Source organism: Saccostrea cucullata, unplaced genomic scaffold (assembly GCF_032062105.1).
Source record: "Saccostrea cucullata isolate Sc308-1 unplaced genomic scaffold, CSIRO_AGI_Scuc_v1 ctg1067, whole genome shotgun sequence".
Classification (NCBI taxonomy): domain Eukaryota; kingdom Metazoa; phylum Mollusca; class Bivalvia; order Ostreida; family Ostreidae; genus Saccostrea; species Saccostrea cuccullata.
This window is the reverse complement of record NW_026928025.1, coordinates 180,433-207,304: the sequence shown is the minus strand read 5'-3', so window position 1 is coordinate 207,304 and position 26,872 is coordinate 180,433. Positions and strand designations below refer to the sequence as shown.

At 33.3% G+C, this 26,872-nt stretch overlaps 1 pseudogene; it reads left to right on the top strand.

Moving 5' to 3' along the window:
- The first annotated feature begins 1,012 nt into the window (after window positions 1–1,012).
- On the top strand, window positions 1,013–3,950 carry LOC134276225 (uncharacterized; annotated as a pseudogene).
- Window positions 3,951–26,872: the final 22,922 nt, after the last annotated feature.

The following is a 26,872-nucleotide window of genomic DNA, read 5'->3' as shown; positions in this document are numbered from 1 at the left end:
CTTTATCAACAATCTTAAACAGTAAACTGATCTACGCCTATCAGGCCGTATAATTCTTTTGAATTTCTTGATTTTGTATTTCTACATTTATTTAGCTTAGCTTTTTATTGGCATTAGCCCTACCACGGTTGTCGCTCGGTCATCTCCGTAAACTTTGACTGGCCGAGCGCTTTCGGCAAACCTTCGGCTGATTCCATTACCTTCTTCAAACAAGAAAGGGGAAAAGAATAATAACAAATTGTAAAGCTTGCAATCAATAAAAATTAAATTTATTTACAATGAAATTAAAGAGACCTTTTTAGTTATTTCTATAGAAAAATATCATGTTATTAAGAATTAATTACTGCTGATTTCTTGTTCGTTTTGTTATTTTTTATAAGATTGAAAATCTTGCAAAATTGTTAATTCGAAAATTAGATCATCAGTAAGTTATCTCCCTTGCCTTGAACAGCATTTCAACTAATGAAATAATTGAAAATTTTCTCATCATGAAATTTCTACCAATCACAAAAGAGAAGAAGTGCATAGTCCGTAGACTGTAAAAACTTCAACTACATGTATATAATACAATCTTCCAAGGAAGACGGTAATAACGAGTCATATTTCTTATATTTCATAGTTAGTCAATGGACAAAATAGGTGGTGTTGTGCCATATTCAATTTTCAATTTAATTTTATTTTATTGAATTGAAAATAAGAAAAAATTGAAAACATGTACACAGTATTTTTTTTTTTTTGTAAATCTGGCAGAGAAAAAGTTGTTTAGTGGAAATACGTGCTAAATATTTTAAAAATTATCCCGCTCTTTTTTTTTCTGAAATTTGGACACATTGATTGGTTGTTGTTATTTTTGCTGCTGAGTCATTATCGTTGAAGCTGCGAGTGATAAGTGGAAACTTTTATAATCTTCTTTTACTTAACGTAGCTACGGATGCGATCACATGACATTGCATGTGAACTCTAAACTATAAATTTTTCGGTTCGCTTATTCCGGAAATGCGCATAGTTCAATATGGCGGCCATCAGTTGTAAACAACGTGCTCCGAGAAAAGTACACTGGAAAAGTTATAGAAAGGCTCCGTTGTAATGGTAGATCAAGTAAATTAGAGCGAATGAGAGAATAATAAAATTTTAAGAAACAGGACAACACTAATACTTTTTTACAAAATAAAATTTCAGTACATCGCAAACGACTGCACCCCTATTCCAAAGCAGACGACGCAGCTGGTGTTAATCATAAAATGACATCAAATCGAACGAGGGACAAAAACTTGTTGAGATGAGGAACTTGACAAACCAGTCTATATGCTTTCAGTCACAGTGATAAAGGCAATCGTTTGTATCTTTTCCAACTTTGAAAGCAATGGTGACTAGGTACTTTATTGTATCAATACATTTAGATTATTTATTTGAAATGACGGACAGATAATTCATTTTTATTTTCAAGATATTGTACACTGGGGACTGATTATTTTTGTTTTTCTTCTCTGGGAAAAACTGTGTCATTGTGGTAAACATTGAAACTGTTGGCATGTTCTTTGCTGGTCTGATGAAATTCACAAATCTTTAATTACTGCTGCTGTAATATAGTTAGAATATTGGTAAGGTAGTGCGGCACTTTAGTGCAAGATTTTCTTGTTAAAAAGTGATTTGCCAATCAACTATATAATTAAATAGAATTTTGATTTTGCTGGTAGACATGTATATTTATTTAATCTATTTGTTTTCAGCCATCAAGATGGTAGTTTCTGGTATAGGACAATCCAACCCATGTAGTAAATTTTTTCAGCACCTGTACCTGTAACACTTCACCTATTTGGTTTCGCCACTTTGAGGAAATAGAAATGTTGGCCTCCGTTTATTGTGGAACCAGGCCAAGGAGTCTTGTTAGATAGCTAGAGATTAAGAATGTTAAACAGGACCAGTTGAAATACATTTTTGATGCTGGAAAGCAGACAAGGATCTTGCTGTCAGCATAATAGTGATAATGGTTAAGTCATCATTTAATTTTGCATTGCCAAATTTAATAAGTGTAGGAAATTGGCATTTTACATGTATGAGGTGTAAACTTCTGCAAGTTATATATATACAATAACATGTATGTAATGCTTTGGGTCGTGGATATCATACAGGGTAGCTCAGTCGGTATAGCACATCTGACTAGTGATGCAGGGTCTCGGGTTTGATTCCCGGTCCATCCATACATTTTCTTTTTTCCTGTTACATATACATGTTCACCGAAATTCTATATATAGGATATAGACACCATGAGAAATATATTTTGATGTTGACTGCAGATGATATTGTATTTGTTAAATTTTATATTTACAGATAAATTCAGAAAGTACAGAGTGCAACATATATATGAATGTGAGGTTCAGACCATTCGTGCTGATGATGATTCAACTACTGCAGCTTGACCGAAGAATGACTTTCCATCCCTTCCAAAAAGAGCAGGACAAGAATCGCTTGTTGAAAATTAACTAAAACATTGTCAATAGAGTAGTTTTCTTTGTCAGTTTTATATTACATGTATCTGTTGATTGAGTGTTACATCAAAAGAGATCATGTGACACCAACCGAGATGGACGCTTAAAAATTCTGTCCGGTGTTTTGGTCTGTTTTTGGTGCTAATTTGTTGGGATTTTGATTCCGTTTACCTGAATTTTGGATAGCATATGTTAGTGAGTGTCGTGATACATTTTGTAATATTTTCTGTGAATTTTATACCCCGAAAGTGCAAAGAAGAGGGAGATCAAATAATACAAAGAAAGTGTCTGATAAGAGTTCACTTAAGGGGACAGGCCACGCAGTCAATACGAGCTCACAACAAAGCGAAGGCCTTCCCGAGTTGGTCTCGTTAAATAGTGAAAAGGGCAGTGTAGATATATCACGGTTTGTGAATAAGAACAAAACTGACGATCATGATACTGAAGAACACAGCCTAAATGCTCAACTTAAGTATGTCTGCGAACAAGCAGAATGTAATTATGATGAAATTTCTACACTGAGGTAGGAAAACGCCTACTTGCGTAGGGAGGTAGAGCTGCTGCGATCAGTGGTTAATATTAGGATTGACAGAAAAATGTCTGTGATGGATAATGAAATCACTGATTTGCGAGCTAGGTCTATGCGTGACAATATTTTCACACATAACTATCCATATTCCCATAATGAAGACCTTGCTTCTACTATGCCTGAAATTATTAAGCAAACACTAGGGGCAGACGTTAAATTCGTTAGAATTCACAGAAACGAAGTTCGTCCCCAGCACTCTGATCGGCCAGTGTCTATTACGGCCAAGCTGGTTGACGGTAAGAAAAAAAGATGAAATTCTCAGCGCCCAGAAAATTAAAAAAAAAAATAGCGAGGGTTACCTTGCTGTTTTACATCACCCCTAAACAACCTCTGTCCATCATTTCTGCCAGAAATAAACTTTTTGACAAATCAAAAAACAGAACATTACTGTTTAAATGTCAAAAAACAGCCTCACTTTTCCAAAAAGCGAAAAATATAGCGAGAAAGTTTCGCTGCTCACCAATGCAGATGTTTTACAAATGAAATTGCCTGAAACACAGAAATTGGATGACGTTGCTACAAAAAGTGTACATCCTGTACAAAAAATGGATCCGAATTTTTTTGCCATTGGATCTGAGGTAGACTCGGCGGAAAGTGTCCAAAACTTCTACAAGAAGGCCTGCATTGACACCTATGTCGCCAGTGTTGACAGCAGAATCTTACTTTACAGATTCCGTGAAAACGAAAAAGTAACTGAAAACTACCATGATGATGGTGAACACGAAGCGGGGCGACGTCTCCTTAAATTTATGCAAGACAATCAAATTATCAATGCCGCTTTTGTTGCGACGAGATGGATGAGAGAGCATATTGGACCCGAGCGTTTTACCATCATGGAGAACCTCCTGAACGATGTTGCAAATCTACTATAGGAACGATAAAAACTGTGTGAGTAAACTAAAGTGTGAATATGGACTTACTCTGATTCGTAACACAACTATTCTGTTTTCTTTGGTTCAATTTTTTTTATTGACTATTGCGGAAATAAGAATGCCACTGTACGGTTCTGAAGTTCATTTCTGTGCATTACCGGAATTCGAAAGAGCCATGTTGGGCCTTATTTGGCCCTACGAATTTCTGAAAATTCAAAACTGCTCAGTTTAGGTTGCAAATGCAGTATTTATCACTAGGACTGTTGGTGACCACGTATCTATTAATTGTGATGTAATTTTACATCTAGTCAATGCATTATGACGTCATAAACTGCGTCATTTTTCTCAAATCCAGTAAATTCCTTTGAAAATGACCTAAAGTTGAAGCGTTTTTTCAATAATTAATATAGAGCACAACTTCAGATCCAAAATATGCCAATGCATAATGAAAGGCCTATATCTGAAGATCAAAAAGCATGTTTTATTTTTTGGATCGTGGGCTGTGCTCATATTTTAATTATTTGCAGAGGGTAGTCAAATACGCATATGTTTTGCAAATTTTAAGAACATTGCAATTTCTCAAAGCCTGTTTTCAAATATTTAGATTCTCTAAACGAAATTTCATTATAGAACATGAAAGCACCAAGTGTCTACTTTATTTTAATATAGGAAAATAGAAAGAGGGTTATACGAGGGTTGTCCCAAAAAGTCGTAGACAGGTAAAACAGTTTTGTTTCTCTTTGCTTCATTAAATTTCTTTCCTTGTCATAGCAAAGAGTAAGATTTTATGATAATTCACTTCAAGTTTCTTGATGATATCACATCTTATAAGAAAATTATGAAAAAATAAAGAAAGAATATAAGTGTACATCGGCGCACAAAAGCAAGCGTAAATTACGTCTCTTATAACGTCATGATCTCCTTGTTTGCTTCACTCGCGGGTATTAACATTCAATGATTTTTTTAAGTGATAGACCGCTCTTGATTAACGGGCATATTTAAACTCACTACTGTCCGTTTGTTTTTTTACTTGTTTTTTTTTTAGGTAGATTCAAATTTCAGGTGAAATTTAGTCGAAAGATCACCTTACATTGCAGCCAGCAGAGAATACAAATTGTTTGACGTCGTTCGCGGTCCAAATTTTTCCAAATTGTCTGCGTTTATCAAACAGTATTCTACTTCTTACATGCCGTAATTAACTATTTTTGTTACAGAAGAAAAACTCTCATTGAATATCGTGCAATTTTAAAATAACTTCTTTATTAAAATCTGGTGTGAAATGTCACTTCTGTACTCTTTTTTCCCGTTTCCGATGTATATTAACCATATCCAATACAATTTATTACATTTCCGTGCGCCGACTACGCATTTGACGACGTCATTTTCATCAAACTAAATTTCAACGATACTATGAAAATTATGATACCAATCGTCTGTTTCTAATGATATTTATATGAAATTTTGACATAATATTAAGATTTTTATTCTGGTTTCGGTGATGTAAGTTTGAGTTCAATGTATCATATAGTACTAAAGAAATAAAAGCAAATGTAACAATTATATGCGTAAATTATTCTGAATTTTGTCCGTGCGCCGACAGGCCTTATCGTCCTTCATACAAATCGTCCTAATATTATTACTATGAAAGATATGTATTTAAAAATTCACAATTTTAAAGAACATTGACTATATTATGTCTTTGCAAAGTTTGGTAAGTATTGGTTGCATGATTAAAAAATTATAATCATTGTCTACGACTTTTTGGGACAACCCTCGTAGTTAACTAATTGGTATACGTACAGGACCATTTAATGCATAAGATGGCTCTAGCCCTTTAAATTTCAGCTTTCGGTTGGCATTTCCGATGTAGATAATTTTGTTTGTTGATGTCACCATTACATTGACCAGGAACCTTTAGATCTCTATAATTCAACCCAATGCACTTCTGTCATTTCTCTTTTCTTTCTCTCTTTTCCTTTTTTTCCTCTTTCTTGATTGCATTTAAGCACGATATGAGAGCTGCGTCATACAGAAAAGGAAAAACCAAGGTAACATTTTTGCAGTTTTTTTTTTCGCCTGTCAAATTTAAAATCCTATGTCAGAGGTAAAGATAATATCTGCAAATTGTCAGGGCCTTCATGATTTAAAAAAAAAAAAGAAAATAAGCTTACAATACCACACACAACTGAAGTGTAATGTACTATGTTTACAAGATACTCATTTTACTACAGATATGGAGGAAGAAATAAGGAATGAATGGGGATATGATGTATGTTTTAATTCCTTCTCGTCTAATTCCAGAGGTGTAACAGTGTTTTTGAATAATAATTTTGAATATAAAGTTCACAACAATGTGAATGATAACTCTCGTAATTTTTTAGCACTTGATATTAGCCTTGGGGATGTACGTACAAGTCTTATTGCAATTTATGGTCCAAATGACGATGATCCTGGGTTTTATAATATGGTTTCAGAATCAATAGATAAGTTGAACAATGGTCATGTTATTCTCGTAGGGGACTTCAATTTAGTTATAAACCAAGATAAGGACTATCATAACTATCTTCATACTAATAATCCTAAAGCAAGAAAAAGACTATTAGAAGTTATTTCTGGCCAAAATTTGTCAGATGTATTCAGAGAAATTCATCCAGAAAAACAAAGATATACATGGCGCAAGCCTCATCCATTTAAACAAGCAAGGTTAGATTTTTTTCTGATATCAAACTCATCTATGAGCAAAACATAATGTCTATTAATGATAAAAAGAAAGAGTTGGAGAATATAAGAAATCATAGATTAATGGGAAACTTAGTGAGATCAAGAGCTAAATTGACAAATGAAGGAGAGAAACCTACAAACTATTTTTTTTTAATTTAGAAAACAGACATTATACAAATAAAATAATTCCTAAATTAATTATGGATGAAGAGACTCAGGAAGAAATAACAAATCAAAGTGAAATTTTAAAAGAAATAGAAAGTTTCTATAAGAATCTTTACAAAGCTAATGATAAAAGCGGGGACTATGATTTAAATGAAATTTTATCAGACACAGACATTAAAAAGTTTAATGATATTCCAAGAGTTTCAATAGAAGGGGAACTCTCTTACACCGAAGCAACATCTGTTCTAAGGAATATGTCAAATAATAAAAGCCCTGGCAACGATGGCTTTACTACAGAATTTTATAAAGTTTTTTGGAACAAAATTGGACATTTAGTGGTTAGGTTCTTAAATTTTGGATACAGTATGGGTGAATTTTCGGTAACACAGAAACAAGGTATCATCACCTGTATTCCAAAGGAGGGTAAAAGTAATTTTTTCTTGAAAAAATGGAGAGCAATAACACTTTTAAATGTAGCTTATTAAATAGGTTCTGGATGTATTGGTCAAAGAACAAGAGGCTCACGGGCCTTATAGGTCATCTGAGCATTCTGCAACAACTTTCTAGTAATTGAATTTGATTCATGTTTTAGGCAAAATGCTATATGGCATTCACAATTTTAAAAGAGGCACCATTGATCATCATAACAATACACTTAGCAGTTGCTTAGCTTGGTATTTCCAATAATAAGTTCATAGGATCTTCATGAACGTTTCATGAACAATTCGTGAATAAAATTCATGGAAAATTCATTGAAATTCATGAAATATTCATGATAACCTCGCAAGGGTACTGAATACCCATACGCATGGTAGGGGAACAAAAATGCATTCCAACTAATCAGTAATATTTAGCAATAATCAGTAGTGCCCCTAATACTGTGAAATAAACCCCTGACCTTAGGTCCACACATTGCACAAATTTTAAAAAGGCACACTTAAAATTGCCTATCAAAAAATAAATAAATGTTTTATAAATACAAAGGAGCAGATTTCAAACAATTAATTCATTTTCAGTATATAAGTAGAGCCCCATCCCCATACCTGACCCTGGATCCTTGAAATTCACAATTCTACAAGATTAGGGCCCTTGCTCATCATAACTATATAGGTAGTTAATCTGCTTCATACCCAGAGACAGAGAAGAAACTTTTCAAAGATTTAATGTATATTCACTATATAATCAATAGAGCCCCCTCCTCCCCCAAAGCCAGAACCCCTGACCCTGGGACCATAAAATTCACAATTTTGGTAAAAGCACGCTTGCTCATCAAAACTATGTGCTTAGTTAGTTTATTTAATACCTAGGTGCAGAGAAGAAGATTTTGAAAGAATTCATGTATTTTTACTATATAATCTATAGAGCCCCGCCCTAACACCAGAACCCCTCACCCTGGGACCATAAAATTCACAATTTTGGTAAAAGCACGCTTGCTCATCATAACTATGCACTTAGTTAGTTTATCTAATACCTAGAGCAGAGAAGAAGATTTTCAATAAATTCATGTATTTTTACTATATAATCTATAGAGCCCCCCCTCCCCTAACACCAGAACTCTTGATCCTGGGGCCATGAAATTCACAATTTTGCAATTGGTAGAGGCACTCATGCTCATCATAACTATACACTTAGTTAGTTTATTTAATATCTAGGAGCAGAGAAGAAGATTTTGAAAGAATTTCTGTATTTTTACTATATAATCTACAGAGCCCCCCCTCCCCAACACCAGAACCCTTGACCCTGGGGCCATAAAATTCACAATTTTGATAGAGGAACTCTTGCTCATCATAACTATGTACTAAGTTAGGTTATCTAATACCCAGGGGCAAAGAAGAAAATTTTCAAAGAATTTTTTAGAAATCTATAAGAAAACATAGAACTTGTTTGCATGAAAGTAATCAAAAGGGTTCATGTTGAAGATTTTTTATATGTTTTTTAATTACATTTTAGTCCAAGTATCTATTGTTGAAATATAAATTTATATTTTAATATTTGAAGAGGAATCTTAAAAAATCTAAAGCACATATTAACAATTATTTTTTTATGGATTATTTCAATATTGGTTTAATTACAAGTTTTATTGTGAGGGGTCATGGGAGGTAACTCATTATGTTATTACTCTACATGTACAATGTATATTATTTCTAATTTAATAAAAATATTTTCTTTAGTCATTTATTAGAAATTGATTTTTACTTAGAAATTGATTTTTATTCCTGATTTATTTCTTCACTTGGTTTTCCCTAATTTGGTATGCAGTATTTTGAATAGCCACTTTAATCATTATTCTTACCTTTATGAAGGGAAACCAAAAGAGTTGGGGGGATAGTTGTGGACCATTTGGTACCTTTATTAGTCCTCAATGCGAACAAGATTTTTTGAGTGAAAAATGGTATTACATTAATCTTTTATATAATGATAAAAAATTAAAATTCTATTGGACAGATTTTTTTTTAGAATTTAAAAAGTGTCAAATTTTTATGCCTGAAAATGGTCAAATTTGTTAAATTTCAAATGTTTTTCATGTTGTATTCTCTTAATTCATCTATATTCAGAGAATCCATTGTTCAAATAAGTTTATAGTATCAATAATAATTTAAATAATTTTTTTTAATATTAGTGTATATTGCATAATAATTTTTTATGTGTAATATATATCTTGTATTATGATATTTTGAGTGACTGGAAAGGGGAGGTAACTCTGTGCCCCCTGGGTCCGTAATTTACCCACACTGCCATGTTCATATTTCGACTAAGTGTTCATTACACATCCGTTAACACCTTGTGAAAAATTCAGCAAAATCTATTGACAAGTTTTTGTGGTCAGGTGTCCTTAGCTACATTATTATATCGATGTTTCTCTAAAAGGAGAAAAAACTGAAAATTGTCTCTTCCCACATACATGTACTTTAAGTAAGTTTAAATTGTCTATATTCCGGGTTATGTATATGTTGTTTGTGGACTCTCACCCGAGCTCTCAGTGTGGTGCTAGTTTCTCTGGTGTAAAATACATTTCAACTAGGCCATGCAGTGACATTAATTACGATCTAAGTTTCACGGGACATATAAGCATTGATATTGAATTCCGGCCAAAAGCTGTTCTTTGCATTAAACAAAGGTCTTGTAGCAAAATTGTCATTAACCAAAGTATGCTGGAATCTAGAATTAGCGTGCATGGTTCTTTTTTCATGTTTCGATGTTTTCTTTGATGTATTCGTCATGATTATGCAGTTTGATTCATTAAGTGTATGTTGTTTTACTTCCAATTCGAAATTTTTCCCCCCATATGGAGTCGTCAATGTTCCAGGGAAAGGATTCATTTTCTGCAAATTAAGCAGCACACTTGAGGGATATTTATCTTGCTGCATGTATCCATTTTGTAATATAATTTTTGATAGTGGTTTCGTTCCAGAAGAATGGTTAATTGGTATTGTAAGACCGATATATAAAAATAAGGGCGACCAAACCCAGCCTGAAAATTGTCCTATATCTCTGCTAAGCTGCCTAGGCAAACTTCTTACCGGCATATTGGCGGAAACTAAAGTCTCAATATCTTTCTTGTTTTTTGACAAAATCCTTTGAAATTTTGAACATAGTCAAACATTATGAAGAACTAAAGCATGATATATAAGAATTGTCATGAAAGCATGCGCATGCACGTGTGCTGCAATCTGATTGGCTGAAACTATAAATGACTATATTTCCTTTGTTTTCCAACGAAATGCTTTGAAATTTAAAACATGGTCATACATTAGGATATCCTGCAATATGATATACAAAAAAATTCAAGAAATCACGCGCATGCACGTGTGCTGCAATCTGATTGGCTGGAACTTTAAATGGCTATATCTCCTTTGTTTTTTATCAAAATGTTTTAAAATTTAAAACATAGTCATTCATTAGGATATCCAACAATACGATATAGAAAAAAAAATCATGAAATCACGCGCATGCATGTGTGCTGAAATCTGATTGGTTTAAACTTGAAATGGCTATAACTCCCTTGTTTTTCAACCAAACAGGATGGGATTAAGAACATAGATAAATATAAGAGACTTCTACAAGAAGATATGGACATCATGCATGTGCACGCACGTGTGTGCATTTAGAACGAGTGAAATTAAAAATACACTTAGATGAGTGATTCTTTTAAAAATCACTCATCTAAGTGTATTTTAAAATACCTTTGGACTGAATGCTTTAATATATAGTACATGTACATTAAAAAATATAGATAGTGTAAACAAGATGAAATGGTCATAACGCACATGCATACTCATGCGCACGGGTGCAATGCTAAAATTTGAATATAATTGGTATCCTTCTGTTAAAGTCAAGAATGCACAGACTTTGTCTTATTTAATGAAGCTTACAGGGAATATGGCAACAAAAGGGAGTTGTGGAGCGTTTGGGGAACATCTGTAATGGTTCCTATTACAATTAGCACTAGTTGCTTTCTACCTTTGTATGGATGTATTTATAATGGCGGAACTGCATGTGTTTTACACATAAACAAAGGGGAAGATATGATTTAGTCCGAGTTTGATGATTTTCATCAAAGTTATTACAGTGCGAGAATGGATTTGCATATTTTACCAAAGTCATGATTTGATGATTTTTAGTAAATCGCCATCTTTTGATGCGGGGTCTTAATAAATAAGCATCGATAAATTGGGTCTCCTAAATAAGGTTAACATTGAATATTTTTATATAAGTTATGTCCATTGAAATTTTGCGCAAACAGATCACAAATTAAAGATGAAACAATTGATTTCGACTGTCTGAAAGACATTACGACTCATCTAGCTTTCAATAAAATATACTTGGTAAGGTAGAGTCGATAAGAAAATCCCCCAAAAGGATCCACAAATATTAAGTACATGTAGCTGTTTTGATCTAGGAAATAATAATTTCACTTAGTTTAAGAATAGCACACTAGGTTTTGGTATTAACGGGCAATTTTGGCCGTTAAATGAGGTGTTTTAGAATTTGAAAAAAAAAACCCTGTAAATTATTAAGCATAATTCAATTTAACAATATTTATGTAAAAAGATTCTTTACCTTTACCATCTGGTTGAAACTGCAAAATCTAAAGAAAAATAATAAAGAAACCGTAGCTATATCAACATACAAGGGTTGAATTAATGATGATTTAGTATTATTTATTTCTCTTTATTTATACAATCTTTTTATATTCCCTGTTTTACTGTACATTAAAAAAGCACAAAATTATGTCATATTTCACAGTACAATGCATTGTTTTCTTTACGGTTTGTAAACTATAGTTTACAGTCGATAAACCTAGTTTATCAAATGTAAAACTAGGTTTATCTCATTTTTGTGAATCTGGCGTGCCATACATATGATCCTAGATTTTTCGTAAATCCATGCTTAACTCAGGATTCTAGCAGCTCTTTCCAAGTATTTTAGGAGATATACGTTCCATTTCCGTAAATCTTATGTTTTGAAACATACCGCTTATTGTTGTTCTGTTGCATTATTTTTGTCAGAAATGACAGAGGTAAGGCCGACTGGGATATGTATATAGCTGACTGTCCTTGGAAAAGAATATAATTAATGGAAATAAATTAGCATACCTGTTTAAGTTACAGAACTCTTCATAAATTTCACACAATATTCACGATGTTTGCTGTTAAACTCCATTTTACGTATCTTTTTCTTATCAAAATTCTCTTTACAGGACATGATCAATTCCCAAGTTACTTGATGTACACAAATGTAGTCAGCGGTGGTAGATATTAAACAATATGGCACGTTTCTATTCACTTTCTAGAGTTGAATTACATCTCTAAATAGGGTGAGTTTACCATGCATCGGACACATACCTTGCTTCGGACAACTTAAGCCAATCAACTCTCTTTCAACTTAAGAGTTCTGTGTATTTATTTGTTTCTGTCTTAAAGATGAAGATTTAAATTTTTCAATGATACCGATTGTGTTTATCATGTTGTGATAAAAATACCCGAAGAATGGCATTTACGATTCGTCATATATTACATCATCAAAGGGGAATAACCCGATATTTATGATTTTGCAACTTTTAGAGTTATCGTTCTTTTTAATACAACTTCCACGGAACGAGTCGGACCTTGAGGAATTTTGTCAGGGATTGGTAATTTTACATAAATTATAAAGAAATTTTACTTTAATGTTTGTTTAATTCTTATTAGAGCTGGTTTTTATTGGTATGCTATTTTCACCGTTCATCGGACACAAATTAACCATGCATCGGACACTTTTCGATGCAAAGTTAGCACTACCATTTTCTTACAGACCCAGCTGACTGCTGTTTTTGCGGAAAAAGAAAATAAAAACTCTATATTTTTAGTCAAAATAGAAGTTATCGATATATGTCGTCTGGAATTTGAATCCATTTTTTCTACAAACCAGAGTATGATAAACCATGAGAAAAAGGAGCGAATTACCGCATTATAAGCATTTTAAAGCATTTCTAAGGCAGAGTGATGTATCTTGAATTGTTCTACATTTGTGCAACGATATCGCCAATTTAATTTAAGTTGAGTGTTATTTCTAAGATAAAAGATGAAATTATATCCATATAAAGGATTTTAAAGCACTGTGATAAAGGTATGATATTTTCCCGGTCTAAATACCGTCTGTCCGATGCATGGTGAACAATGTCCGATCCATGGTGAATTCTCAGTTATGACTAAAAACTCGATTTTGGGGGATATTTTCTCAATAAAGAGCATGTAAATGTGTCCTTAATTGTTATTTTAATCACAAACTAAATGTTAAGCTCCATTTTGAAAATTTTCCGTCGGAAGTTGAAATTGTTGAAATGCAAGGGTGTCCGATGCATGGTGAATTCACCTTTATGAGTTTTAGGAAAATTTGTATTCTAAGATTAACGTCATCTCGGCGACAATGACGTCATAATGAAGCACTGATTTTGTAAAGGTACACTATTTCGTATGCGCCCATATTTACTCTTCCAATGTTTTTGTTCGAGATAAAATTACCAATTGTAGATATAATTTATTTCCCCCATCAATGTATTGACAAACAGCTAGTCAAAAGCAGGGCTTGGAGCAGGTGGATTGGCTGAATCAAAGTTTGTAAATATAAGGAATAACTGTCAGATTTTTCAATTTCATGACGATGATCAATCGATGGGCTTGCGTGATATTTTTCATGTCTTTTGGGGTGAAATTATGAATAGTGACCCGCCTTTCACAATTCTAAGACAGAAGTACTGTAAGTTGCAGAAGTATAATATACAAGTAGATTTAGAGCAGAGGTTCCAACAGGGTAATATTTATCGAGTATGATTTTCATGCTGGCGACTTGGGTTCAACCCACCTTGTTTCCATTTTTACTCTATTTTGTCAGCTCCATTTAACTTTTTTTCCGGATTCGAACAACAAGATCGTTTCTAGTTAAAGTCTTTCTTCATGGAACCTTGATAGTGATTCTACTGTTTCTTATGTGTAAGACAAAGTTGCCACCCGGTACCACGTGTGCCGACGGAAGAGAACCTGACACCTGAATCGGTGTTTCAGGCACATTTTAGGAATGTTCCAGGGTCTGCCGCTCATCAGAGGTCCAACCCAAATTACGTTAATATATTTAACTGTATAAGATCTCTAGCATGGTTTTTCATGCAATGATAAACGTAGTGGTCATGTCTTAATTATAATTAAGCTTTATGTATAAAAAGCTGTATGTTTTGGATATGTCAATGAATAAGACACTATAACACGAGAATTAATATTCTCTGAGATGCGAGCTTATTTGCTAGTCTTGTTTTGTGGTACTTGTTGTACTAAACGGCTCTTAGATAGAGCTGCCATTGAGATTAGTTTGAAGCGGGCGGGGCGACCGTCACTTAATCGCGATGGGAGAGTTAATGCACGTGACATGAGAAAGCGCATTGGTTGTTTGTTTAGAGTTTTGGGTAATTTACTGCCACCCGTTCCCTGATATCTGCTTTGCATGCTTTTCGCTATTATGGATTGTCTGGTTTGTTAATTGATATGCTATCTGTTTGAGTTTAAGAGCTCATGCATTTAAGTTTCTATTTCGCTTGCATCCAATGATAGGATTTATCGGGAATGTTTCGGAACATTGTTTATCTTTTTGAATTATTTTCCAGTGTTTGCATAATATTTTCCCCGTTTTTTGTCTGCAGGATTGTACTTGGTAACAAGCACAGAGGGCGGTCTTTCAGATTTTGTCGTGCTATTTTTTACCAATTCTTGTCTCTTAATTGTTTGCGTTTCTGAAACAATACTGTCTATTTCAGAGTCTGAGTACCCTCTTGATATGAGTTGTTCCTTGACACTTCCTTATTTTTCCTCCCATATTTGTGCACGCGATTTTTTTTTAGAACTAATCAGTGATTTTCAGGGAAACTTTCACAAAATATGAGATGTAACATAAAATTGTTACATTACAAGAAATATTCCTAAAGGTCGCTTCAGGTGCCAAGTTATATACAATTTACTGATTTTAAAATGTAATTTTTTTGCCCCTTTTTATGGAAAATGGATAAGGATATGAACTGGAGACTTATTGGAGATGAAAGATCATGACTTTCTGTCTTGCAGAATTGCCTTTTTGTGCATTGTCAGTACTTCCAGTTCCTACCGGAAGCGTATTTAAAAAAAAAGTAAGTTTTAAACTTTTTTATATGTAAATATTTTTCTTTGATGTAATTAAATTAAATAAAGAATCGTTTAAGAATGCGTAAAATATAATTTGTTTTAGAATCAAAAACGGCTTTTAAAAATTTGAAGGTGCGTTTCCCAATGGCATAATGGTAAGCGCGTTGGAAATTTCACGCGGGCGCCCTTGGTTCCATCCACCATGTGTCCGAAAAAAATTATCACTTTTCCAGCTTAACTTTTCATTTTTAATTTCAGAATCTGACGGAAGACCTCTAGTTTTTCTCAAGGAGATCGGTCCTAGTTATTATTATTATTATTATTATTATTATTATTATTATTATTATTATTATCATATAGTGAAACTATAACAATTCTTAAACATTGGTATCTTTGCACCTAGGAATTCTGCAAATAAAATAAAGGTATTAATTTGAGGGGTTCTTGTTCCAAATTGTGGATTTAATTGTAGGTTTAGTGTTAAGTTTGTTTCATTGTTGATGATATTTTGAAAATGCTTTAATTTTGTTTTAAAGATTGGATTGCAAGGGTACGTGAAAAAATTCCGCCCAATGAATTTTTATCATTTTAACAAATAATGTGCCTTATGTCAATGATACGGTGCACAGCGATGTTTATTCTTAGTGAAATCGGGGGTGGGGGTGGGGTGGTGGTTAAGACATTTAAACACATTGAAGAAAAAGAGGTTATTCATAGAACTTTTTCCTGCATTATGTTTTTTAAATAAATATCGTCATCCTTGAATAATCTTATTTGGCAAATTATAGTAATTAAACTTGAATATTTTCATTTACAATCATTTTTCTTTCATATTCTTTGCAAGTGAAAAAAAACTTCATTTTCTCCTGTACATGGATGACCGCTATCTTCACTGTGATGTCATGATGAAACATTTGACGGCCAAACGTCAAAACTATAGATTTAGTATTGTTTTGATGCGAAAAAAATCGTTGTTGGAAATCACTTTTGCGTCCCTTCATGATATATGCTACATATATATAGTTAAACATCGATGTTCATGTCTTCATAATTTTTCCAACAAATAAATTTATTTTTCAAATATATGCCAATAAGCACGATGAGATCATTTTTTTAATGCACATATCATCCCTCTCAGGAAGTGTGTCGTGTTTCAATACGACGCATAAAACATTTTACAACAATCGTTTACGCTATCTGTTCGACGACGATTTAATGTTTACATTGTCGATGTCAATGCTGAAAAAGCTAAAGATCTCATACATGTAGGAGAAAGAAAAAAATATTTGCAATATCTAACAAAAATTACCTCTAGCCATATGTGGTCTTCGTTCTAAAACGTATATGAAAATGGCTTTCGTTAATCAATATTTTTATCTTGTAAATCACTCCGTCTTAATCTCTAATTATACATAGATGTAGATCCTATAGTTGAAGAAAAACAGTCTTAAAAAATTCTAATTTTTAAATGGGGACATAAACCTCAGGATATAAATTAATATTTATTTTCAATGAAATTTGTTTAATTGTCATAGATACACAATAACTAGCTATATAGACGTGTCAAATCGTAAAACATGCACGCAGATAAAGATTATGGTCAACGTTCACCAACACACTCTGTGCATCGTAACAGCCTTTAATATCTTATTCTTTCTCTATTTTTGAAAAACAATCTCATTTTGTCATGAACGCAAACATATCACGCTCCATATTCCCGAAATATAGATACAGCAACGATTCCACATGACTTGATCACTTGATGCCTTGCAATTCTATCCATAGACAAACAGATTTTTGTTTTAATTTTTTTATTATTCTATTATATTAAGCAGAAAAGCAGAGTGCATAATACTGACGAAGAATGATTTCTTTTAAATTGATAGTTAAATACAGGACCCTTTGACCTGAATGAAATCCTGGAGCATAATGTGTCATAATGAAAAAAAAAATAATTGAAAAAAATGTTTTTTTTTTTTGCTAGCTCCCTTTAGTAAATATATATTATGCATTTTATTATAATTATAAAGAAAGAATTTTCTTCCAAAATTATAAATTTCATGGCTCAAGAGTTAAAGGATTTTCTTTTGGTTGAGAGGGTTTTTAATGATATAAAGCCAACATGCATAATTTCTTTACATATCTTTAACTAGACTCTAATGTATTTTGCATGTTACATGTTAAGGGAAAGTTTTATTGGGGGGACAAGAGTTCCTCTCCCCTAAATTTTAAATCAATCATGAAACGTGAAACGTGACCCTTTTTGGGGACTTTTTGATTATATTAATCATTTTCATTATTATCATTTAAAAAAAAGACTTTGGTTCGAGATAACAAAAAGGAATAGACCAAGAATGGTTATACGACATTTAAGAATGAGTTTTAGCATTAAATCATTGCGCAGATACAAGTACTTGCTACCTTGTAATCTTTTTTTGACATTTGTATTCCATTTTAAAGACATAAATACACATTTCCAGACATTTTGTTTTTGATTTGAAAATCTAATACGATAGATTGATTGATTGATTGATTGTATATTGTTTAACGTCCCTCTTGAGAATTTTTCACTCATATGGAGACGTCACCGATGCCGGTGAAGGGCTTCAAATTTAGACCTATTCTCGGCACTCAGGGCCATTGAGCAACGAGGGTTTTTTATCATGCCAACGCCTACCGTGACACGGGACCTACGTTTTTAAGGTCATATCCGAAAGACCCGTGACTTTCACTTCTAGTGCCGAGCGCTTGGCGAAGGAACGGTCAATACCTTTGTTTACGTCTTAGGTATGACACGGCGCCGCGATCGAGAATCGAACCCGGGCCTCCCGATCACGAAGAGAACGCTCTACCACTAGGCTACCGTGACAGGTCTAATACGATATAATAAATAATTTGATAACGTAAATTGTAAACTAAAGTTTAAAATCAAACTAGATAATGGATTGATTGATTGATTGTTATTGTTTGACACTGGATCGGCAATATTTCAGCCATATTTCGGCGGAACTTGATAACGGAAGAATTTCACTGTAATATTACCACACCTGTTCAATCCAGAAACTTTATGTCCGTCTTTATTTAGTTTGGCTTTCTTTTGTATAACGGCATTTCCTGCAATCTGCACGAAGTTGATGCACACAGATTTGATTAGTACTAAACTTCTAGTCATATGTAGCGGCAACCATGTAAGTTTATAATTGAAATTGTCTGAATATGAGATTATTTTGTTTGTATTTTACTATGCAATCATTTTATTGAGGATGTTACAAATATTTTTTTATGCTGTACTTGCAACTCGCAGTCGATGCTATTTTTAGATTTAAAATCAACAAGCTGTTAGAAAGTCAGTTTAAAGTTGAATTTAACAAAATTTTGTATGATATATAAGTAGAACAAGTTGATAATGATTGATTGATTGATTGATTGATTGTATACTGTCTAACGTCCCTCTCCAGAATATTTCACTGATATGGAAACGTCACCATTGCCGGTGAAGGGCTGCAAATTTAGGCCTATGCTCGGCACTTAGGGCCTTTGAGCAGGGAGGGATCTTTATCGTGCCACAACGGTGACACGGGGCCTCGGTTTATACGGTCTCATCTGAGGGACCGCCTCATTTAGTTGCATTTTACGACAGTTGATAATGTGTTGCTTAATTGTTGTTAGTGTATAATAAATACAGTAGAATTTCAAATATATATACATTGTAAGTTCTGAATGTCTGGGTTAATTTGTGTAATTTCAACCTTTGAATCTACGTAAGTTTCTTGGAATTTTTTAATTTATATAACCTAAAGTTGCGATCCTACATGAATTATTTTGTATTTTTATTTTCTGTAGCATTCACAGAATGTCTCACAAGAGAATGTATGAACTCCAGACCCTTGGATTCTGAATAAATTGTAAACCTTTGAGGCATTTTGTTTACTGAAGCAAAACAGTCACAATTACACAATTAACATTCAAACTTCGAACCCTACTTTTACTAAAGAACTATTCCATATATTATATATATATATATATATATATATATATATATATATATATATATATATATATATATATATATATATATATAATGTCATTACTATTTAGTCAGCGTTTCGCGACCCGACTTGATTGATTGTATATTTGTTTAACGTCCCTTTTGAGAAGAATTTTTCACTCATATGGAGACGTCACCGTATGCCGGTGAAGGGCTTCAAATTTAGATCTTTACTCGGCACTCAGGGCCATTGAGCAGTGAGGGTTTTTTATCGTGCCAGCGCCTACCGTGACACGGGACCTACGTTTTTAAGTTCATATCCCGTGACTTTCACTTGTAGTGCCGAGCGCCGCGAACGAGAATCAAACACGGGCCCCCGGATCATGAAGCGAACCACGCCCGACTTGAATAGATGAACGCACGCGATCGACACCCTCCAAGAGAATTCTAATGGATATATTACTTGTAATAAAACATAGTTATCTTATTCCTAAGGAATAACATTTCAATTTTTCTTTAATAGAGATTGTAATGTAATAATGAATAGGAATGCTTGTAGCATTTGCTTTTTATAACTTACTTCATTGTATTCATCTCCAATGCAGTTTAAAATTTGAAGAAGTGTTTGCGGGCCGTCTTCTTGCGTATTTCTTACTAGTTTCAAACTGAAATGCGAATATAAAGTGTTAAGATGACATATAATTCGAGGGTTGATCCAAAAATAATGTCACAACTTTTATAAAATTGCTACAAATCGACGTAAAGCAACAAAATTGTAGACGATGGAAGCTTTATATAATTCAAATCAGACCTGAAAAATTCAAAGGAATATGATGTATACTTTCAAAAATATCGGATTTTAAACAATGTGTTTTAATGGTAGTCGCCGCACCTAAATATAACGTCATATGACGGATACACATCGTCATACTTTTAAGCGTTTCCCCTTTGTTTAATTAAAAATTATTTGTGATTCGCAAATACTTTCACTGTTTCCAATTTTTAAAAGAATTCTTGGTGCCATTATTCACTCACTCTTTTCATACTTAAGCCCTCTGTCAAAATTTTTTGAACAGTAGCATAAGTCAAACTTAAATATTCATATGTCACTCTATACGTCTGTCTTTTTTGATAACATCAGACACCATTGAACGTTTCCGTCCGATCTCCTATCTTTCGGTCTTCTTGTCCTCTGCTGATCATTCATTGACCAATCATCCGCCCAAAATTGCTAAAACATTCTATTCAGATGTCTCTTATTAACATTCTTAATACTGTAAGTCTGGTTAATAAAGGAAACCGTCGTCGCTTGTGATGATTCCCATATTTTGAGGCAAAAAGCATTACTTGTCGTCGAGCCGCTTTTTCCTATCTCGACAATATCCCTTTGCTCTATTCAACAGAGTACAACTACAATGTTTATGATCACAAATACAAATGCCGTCATTTAATTTTCAATTAATAACTAGAAAATGATGTAAATTGTATTTTTTTAGAATATGGAGATTAGGTGTTTTTTTAGAATCTTTTTGTGTTTGGCTTTTTTTTATTCTAAGAAAAAATACACTTTAAAACGTGACGTTCCGTTGTGACGCGGGACACCCCCTATACTCTATGTTTTAAACATCTATAAAATAAAGTCAAATAAATATTATCAAACTCAAATTCAATGTTAATTTGATTTATATTTATGCATCTTTTGGTATATTGTATTTGATAATATGACGTCAAATATAAAAGATATGGACACTGTGACATTACTTTTGGATCAACCCTCGTATAAGGGTTATTTGCATACAAGGATTTCTTTCACACGAAATATGTAACATTGACTGGTGGAAGTTTTGACGTGGCGAAGACCTACTTATCCTTAATACTGTAGTTTCATCATTTGTTGTCGAACATCAATTTTCGTGGATTTTGTTGTTGAATCAATCAACGAAATCAATGTTTATTGAAATCTGTTGCCTCCCTCTTGATATACGATAAAACATTTAAAATTCACATTCCGACTTTCCTTTATATATGTTACAGTCCGTGAAACGTTCTACTTTCCCACTTAACGATGAACGAACACAGAGCGAATGGTGAGTGAACGATGTGCGAACGCTGAACGCAACTTAAGTATAAGACACATTATCCAACGATGGGGTATACGATGAAAAACCGATGTGTTTTTTTGTGAAAATTGCGTGGTTGCCGGCTGGGCACCATTAGTGATCGGACGGTAACTGAGTCTTTTTGCGAATCGGTGGGGTCATCGGTAGGAAATAATTCGTAGTTAAAATTCAGCGATCTCTCCAACGATGCCTCACATCGCTCTTCATTGAAAACCAATCAATAGCACATCTTTCAAGGATCGGCCGATGTATGGCCGATCATCATCGAATATCCGTTGAATCTGAGGTCACCGGGCGGTTTGAGTGGTGTGTAACAGATAATGACCGATCATCGGTCGATGTTCGACCAAACATTGACCAGTAGTCGACCGATGTACGAACGATGTTCACCAAATGTATGAGGGATGTAATATACATCGGCCGATTATCCTGGAACATCGTTTTATGCTTAGCAATGCATAGCCGAACCTCTGTAAGTCCGGCCGGCAACCACGCCATTTTTCTCATAAAACGCATTGGTTTCCCATCGTATGCACGTCGCTGGATAATGTGACTGATACTTTAAGGACTACTGGGCCGATGTGGACCGATGTTGTGGCATCGTTAACACCACGGATTACTGCCGATTACCACCGGTCTACGGCTACCGGCCGGGAAATGTGACCTAGGCATTAGTGAACGATGTTTGAACGGTGAACTATGATTGAACGAAAAACGCGGATGGAGCGCGAACGCGAGCGCAAAATGAATGGTGAACGAATGGTGAACGCAAAATGAACAGTTTATTCGGAATGCCTCCTATCTTTTCCTTGCATTGAAATTATTCTATTATTCTATTACTCTAATTGCAGGTCCTTTAATATATATGAACAATAGATAAATGAATGAATAAATTAATATATAAATAAATAACACAAAATTCTGTAAATATATGTACGTATGTTTTAAATCGATATTTTCATAACACGATTTTCATTGTTGTAAAATATGTGTATTTGTTACCGAACGCGTGTACATTGTAGTTTAAATATAACATTATTCTACTTATAAAGTAAACATGCTTATTATTTTCTCTAATAAAAAATGTGGACTTTAAAAGATATAACTACTAGCTACTTATAGACTGAATTAATTTTATTGTACACGGTTGTAACAACCATGTATGTATTTCCGTGCCAAGGAGATTATGAGTAAAATAACGATTCCTTTTAAAATTCACAATTATCTGTTGACGTATTGCATAAAAACACTCGTATTTTACAGTTCTAATGCAAAATCTTCTATATCTCTGTGTCCTTTGTATTCTTATATCATGATTACTTTAGCTAACTTCTACATGTATCTGTAGGCATTTCCCGGCCGTGATTATGCTCGGTCAAGATGGAAGGAGGCTTTCAAATTATTTGTAATGGATTAAAATTTCGAAACCAAATAAGTAATATCCTCTCATAGTTTTTATTGAGCGGAGAAATGGACGAGAGAGAGAGATACCCCCTCGATATTCAGATCTCTGTTGTATCAAATAAAAATTCTTATTATTTTTCCTAAATTTTCCAATCAGTAAAGGATTCTTTTTTAAGATTAACAAATCCATTTGACAGTAATCATCGGCTTTTGTTTTCTTTCATCGAGTTTACACGGTTCAAAGGAAGTCCATGTGCTTGTCCTGTCAATCAAAATAATTCGACACAGTGGAGGTGTGGAAATCGCGTTTCATCGAACATGCCGAAGGCAAAGAGTCAATAAGTATTTCCTAGAAGTTATAATATTTCGCCTATCATTTCGAGATCTGATTATTGCATTCCTGCAGAAAAAAATGATAATAATGGGAATTGTAAACTTGGGAGGATTAAGTTTTAAATTGAATTTCAAACATATTCTCTGCCAATTTAAAGTACTATACTGTCGGCACATGTATATTTTGAAATATAATTGTTTAATGACTATTTGATGTCGGTTTTAAGACTGATTTTCTTGTGTCACAATACACATTAAATTTAATTTAAATATACTGAAAATACTCAGTAAGAAATTTTAATTGGGAGAAAGTGCACGGCGGGGGGAGGGGGGGGGGTCTTAATCATACTGAATGTCAAGCATATATTTAGGTGCGGCGAAAAAAGCAATTTTCCTTATCTAATAATATACTATTTTAAACAGTTAGTCTTTTCTATGATTTAAAATAACACTATCAATTAAATTAGCTTTAAATATGCATGTATTTAATTAACTGAATATTAGCAGTACTCTTCATAATTCTCAGACCAACGTGTAGTTTATAATACGTTTTACTGTAGAAATATTTTTTTGTGTTTTCTTGTCTTGTAAAAGATTTGGATTTATTATTATCCATCCATTAATTATTTGTATTCTTTAATATTACAACAGATTTTGTACGTTGTCCTTTTTTAGATTTAATATTTTATCATCGTTCTACATGCATGTAGATACTTAATGTATTATTTTCTAGAGAAATTTCATGAATAAAGTAACAACTGAGTTATAAGAATACAAATAAGAATATTACAGATAATTTTTGCAATGAAATAATTATTCTTCAAACAAGATATCTAACTTATTTAATTAAAATACGTGTAAATGCTTACTATCAAAAAGATAAGTCCTTTCATTTCGGTGTTCCGAATGAAAATGAAGACTGAACGATAAGTGAACGGTGAACGCAAGGTGAACGCAAAGAAAACGGAACGAAGAGCGAACGGTGAACGTTTTGTGAATGGTGAACGCGAGCGCACGGTGAACGGTGAAAGAAATACTGCAAACGGAGAGCAAACGGTGAACGCACGCTGAACGAACGGAGAACGAACGCTGAACTAACGGTGAGCGAACGGAAAAATGGGAAAGTAGAACGTTTCAGGGACTGTAGCCCCCCCCCCCCCCCCTTCTTCTCAACAGATTGATTTTAAAGACGTATTTTATCATCGCTAGGGTTTCTGATCCGAAATCTACTCTTCAATCCTTAGCCGATTTAGTGATATCAATCTGCGCCGCCTATCGCCGTTATTGAGTAAAGTCTCTTGAAACTCTTAAATATTTGTCCAATGAAAATAGCTGTAACATACATAAATAAGACGTTTGAAACAATATGGTGACCTCCGTGTAATTAATGTGTAATATAACTCAATTCGTAATACAACTGTTGGCACACCTCAGGAGTGGTAGAAAATATCGGTCTTCGTGATTTTTTGTCAAGAGTTTGACAACATGTCATTCTACATTTTGCCGTTTCAATTATTATCAATAACCCGTGGCATTTCATTGGTTTAAATTGATATACCGTATATACTCGCCTATAAGTCGGTCCGCCTATAAGTCGGTTGTATTTAATAAGCTTTCATTCCAGATGGACTGATCTCATATAAAACCTTACTTTTGATAGCTCGCATATAAGTCGGGCAATGAGTTTTAGACCAGAGATTAACTCCCAAAAAACCGACTTATAGGCGAGTATATACGGAACACGTACTTACATGTAAGTGGTCCTATCAATAATTTTTGAAATTATATATAATCAAAAGAAAAAAAATAAAAATGAAATTACTCCTTTTTTTATCTTATATCATGTCCTTACTTTCGTTCCTTGTAAATAATTCTTTTTTTTTTGCATAAAACACGAACAAACTTTAAAATCGTCGATTAGTAAAACCCTTGCGTAGACTGGGACTGCGCAGCCAAACATATTCCATTGCGCGAGTTCTAAAATTTTCTTCCAAATCTGCCAAGGTTTGTAGAATAGTTTTCGGATCGGAAAACCTTGGATAGCGAAGATGATTTTATCATTTTAAAAAATACTTTTAAAAAAACCAGATATAACCAAACAACACGAAGATCTGTGAATGCAATTCAAATACCAATTGCAATTAGCGGATTACTCCCAAAGGATGATAATCAGACGTAAATGTGTTAAATTTGTTTTCTCAAACAATTTAATGTTCACATGTACAGGGAAAACAACAAATTATCGTTAAATAAAACGTCCAATGGAAATAATCTTTAAGGTATCCGATCTATATTAGCCTCAGATTCAATAGAATTGAATGCATAATAGATATGTATGGGTTAAATAATCATTGTAGTTAGAACTAATTTTCTTCTCTTTAGCACAAGAATGTGAGAGTGGGACATGTCCTAATTATGACCTTTTCCTGTCCTTGATGAGTTATCTCCCTTTGATTTTAATCCATAAATAATAATTTAAAAAATCTGTCTGGTAAAAAAAAATATTACTAATTTTTTTCTATTCTAATGCATCTTTCCACCACAGCATTTTTTTCATATTTGAAGTATTTATTTTTTTTATCTTAAAAACTTGCTTCCTACCATAGACTTCAATGCAATCTTCAATAATTAATTTCTGCTTAGGTTGATTGATTGATTGTATACTGTTTAACGTCCCTCTCCAGAATATAATTTCTGCTTAGGTAATAAAATTTCTGAAAATTTCTCTTGGTAAATCTCTTTCTATTCTGAAATGCTTTAAAATAATATCAGGATATTTTACAAACAATTGATATTGAAGGTTAGAAATTTTGGTCCTAATATGGGTCGGATACCTTAATACTCTCTTTCCAAAACAGTTCAATTCTTTTAAAAACAGACAAACTTCTTCCGATTTATCATCACTGTTTCATACTTTTCTGAATTTTTAAAGTTTGCTTTGACATTTTTTGATAAACATGAAATAACAAATATGACTGTTGTAAAATCCCTGTCATTCACTGCCAAATTATGTTTTGCTCTTATTAAAAATGTCAAACCCAGCGAGCGTGAGTCAATGTGTTTGTTTCGAGATCTTCAATCAAAGGGAACTTTGAAATTAAAGTTTTTTTTCTCCTGTTAGTAATTTTCTTTAAAAAAAACTACATACTGTACCCTTAACATTGTTAATTGCATGGTGTTCCCGCTGAAGCATACGACGAAAGAACATATGAAAAGATGATGAAAATATTTTTTTCCTATTAATACAATTATTCACGGATTTACGTAACGTCCAAAGTATGAATTTTACTAAATCCACGAACATTGATGCCAACGAATAATGATGAAATTACAGTAGAACCAAACATCGAAGTATTGGTTAAGGCAATATCAGATTATTTTATATATACAGGGTTTTTCACAATATATGTCACACATCTAAATGAGCATAATCTGAATATCGACCATGATACCAAAAAATCCAAAGTACTATAGTTAAGCATATTGATCTAAAATTATTATGCTGAAAAATATCGGGAAAATTATAATAAACCAGGAAGTAAC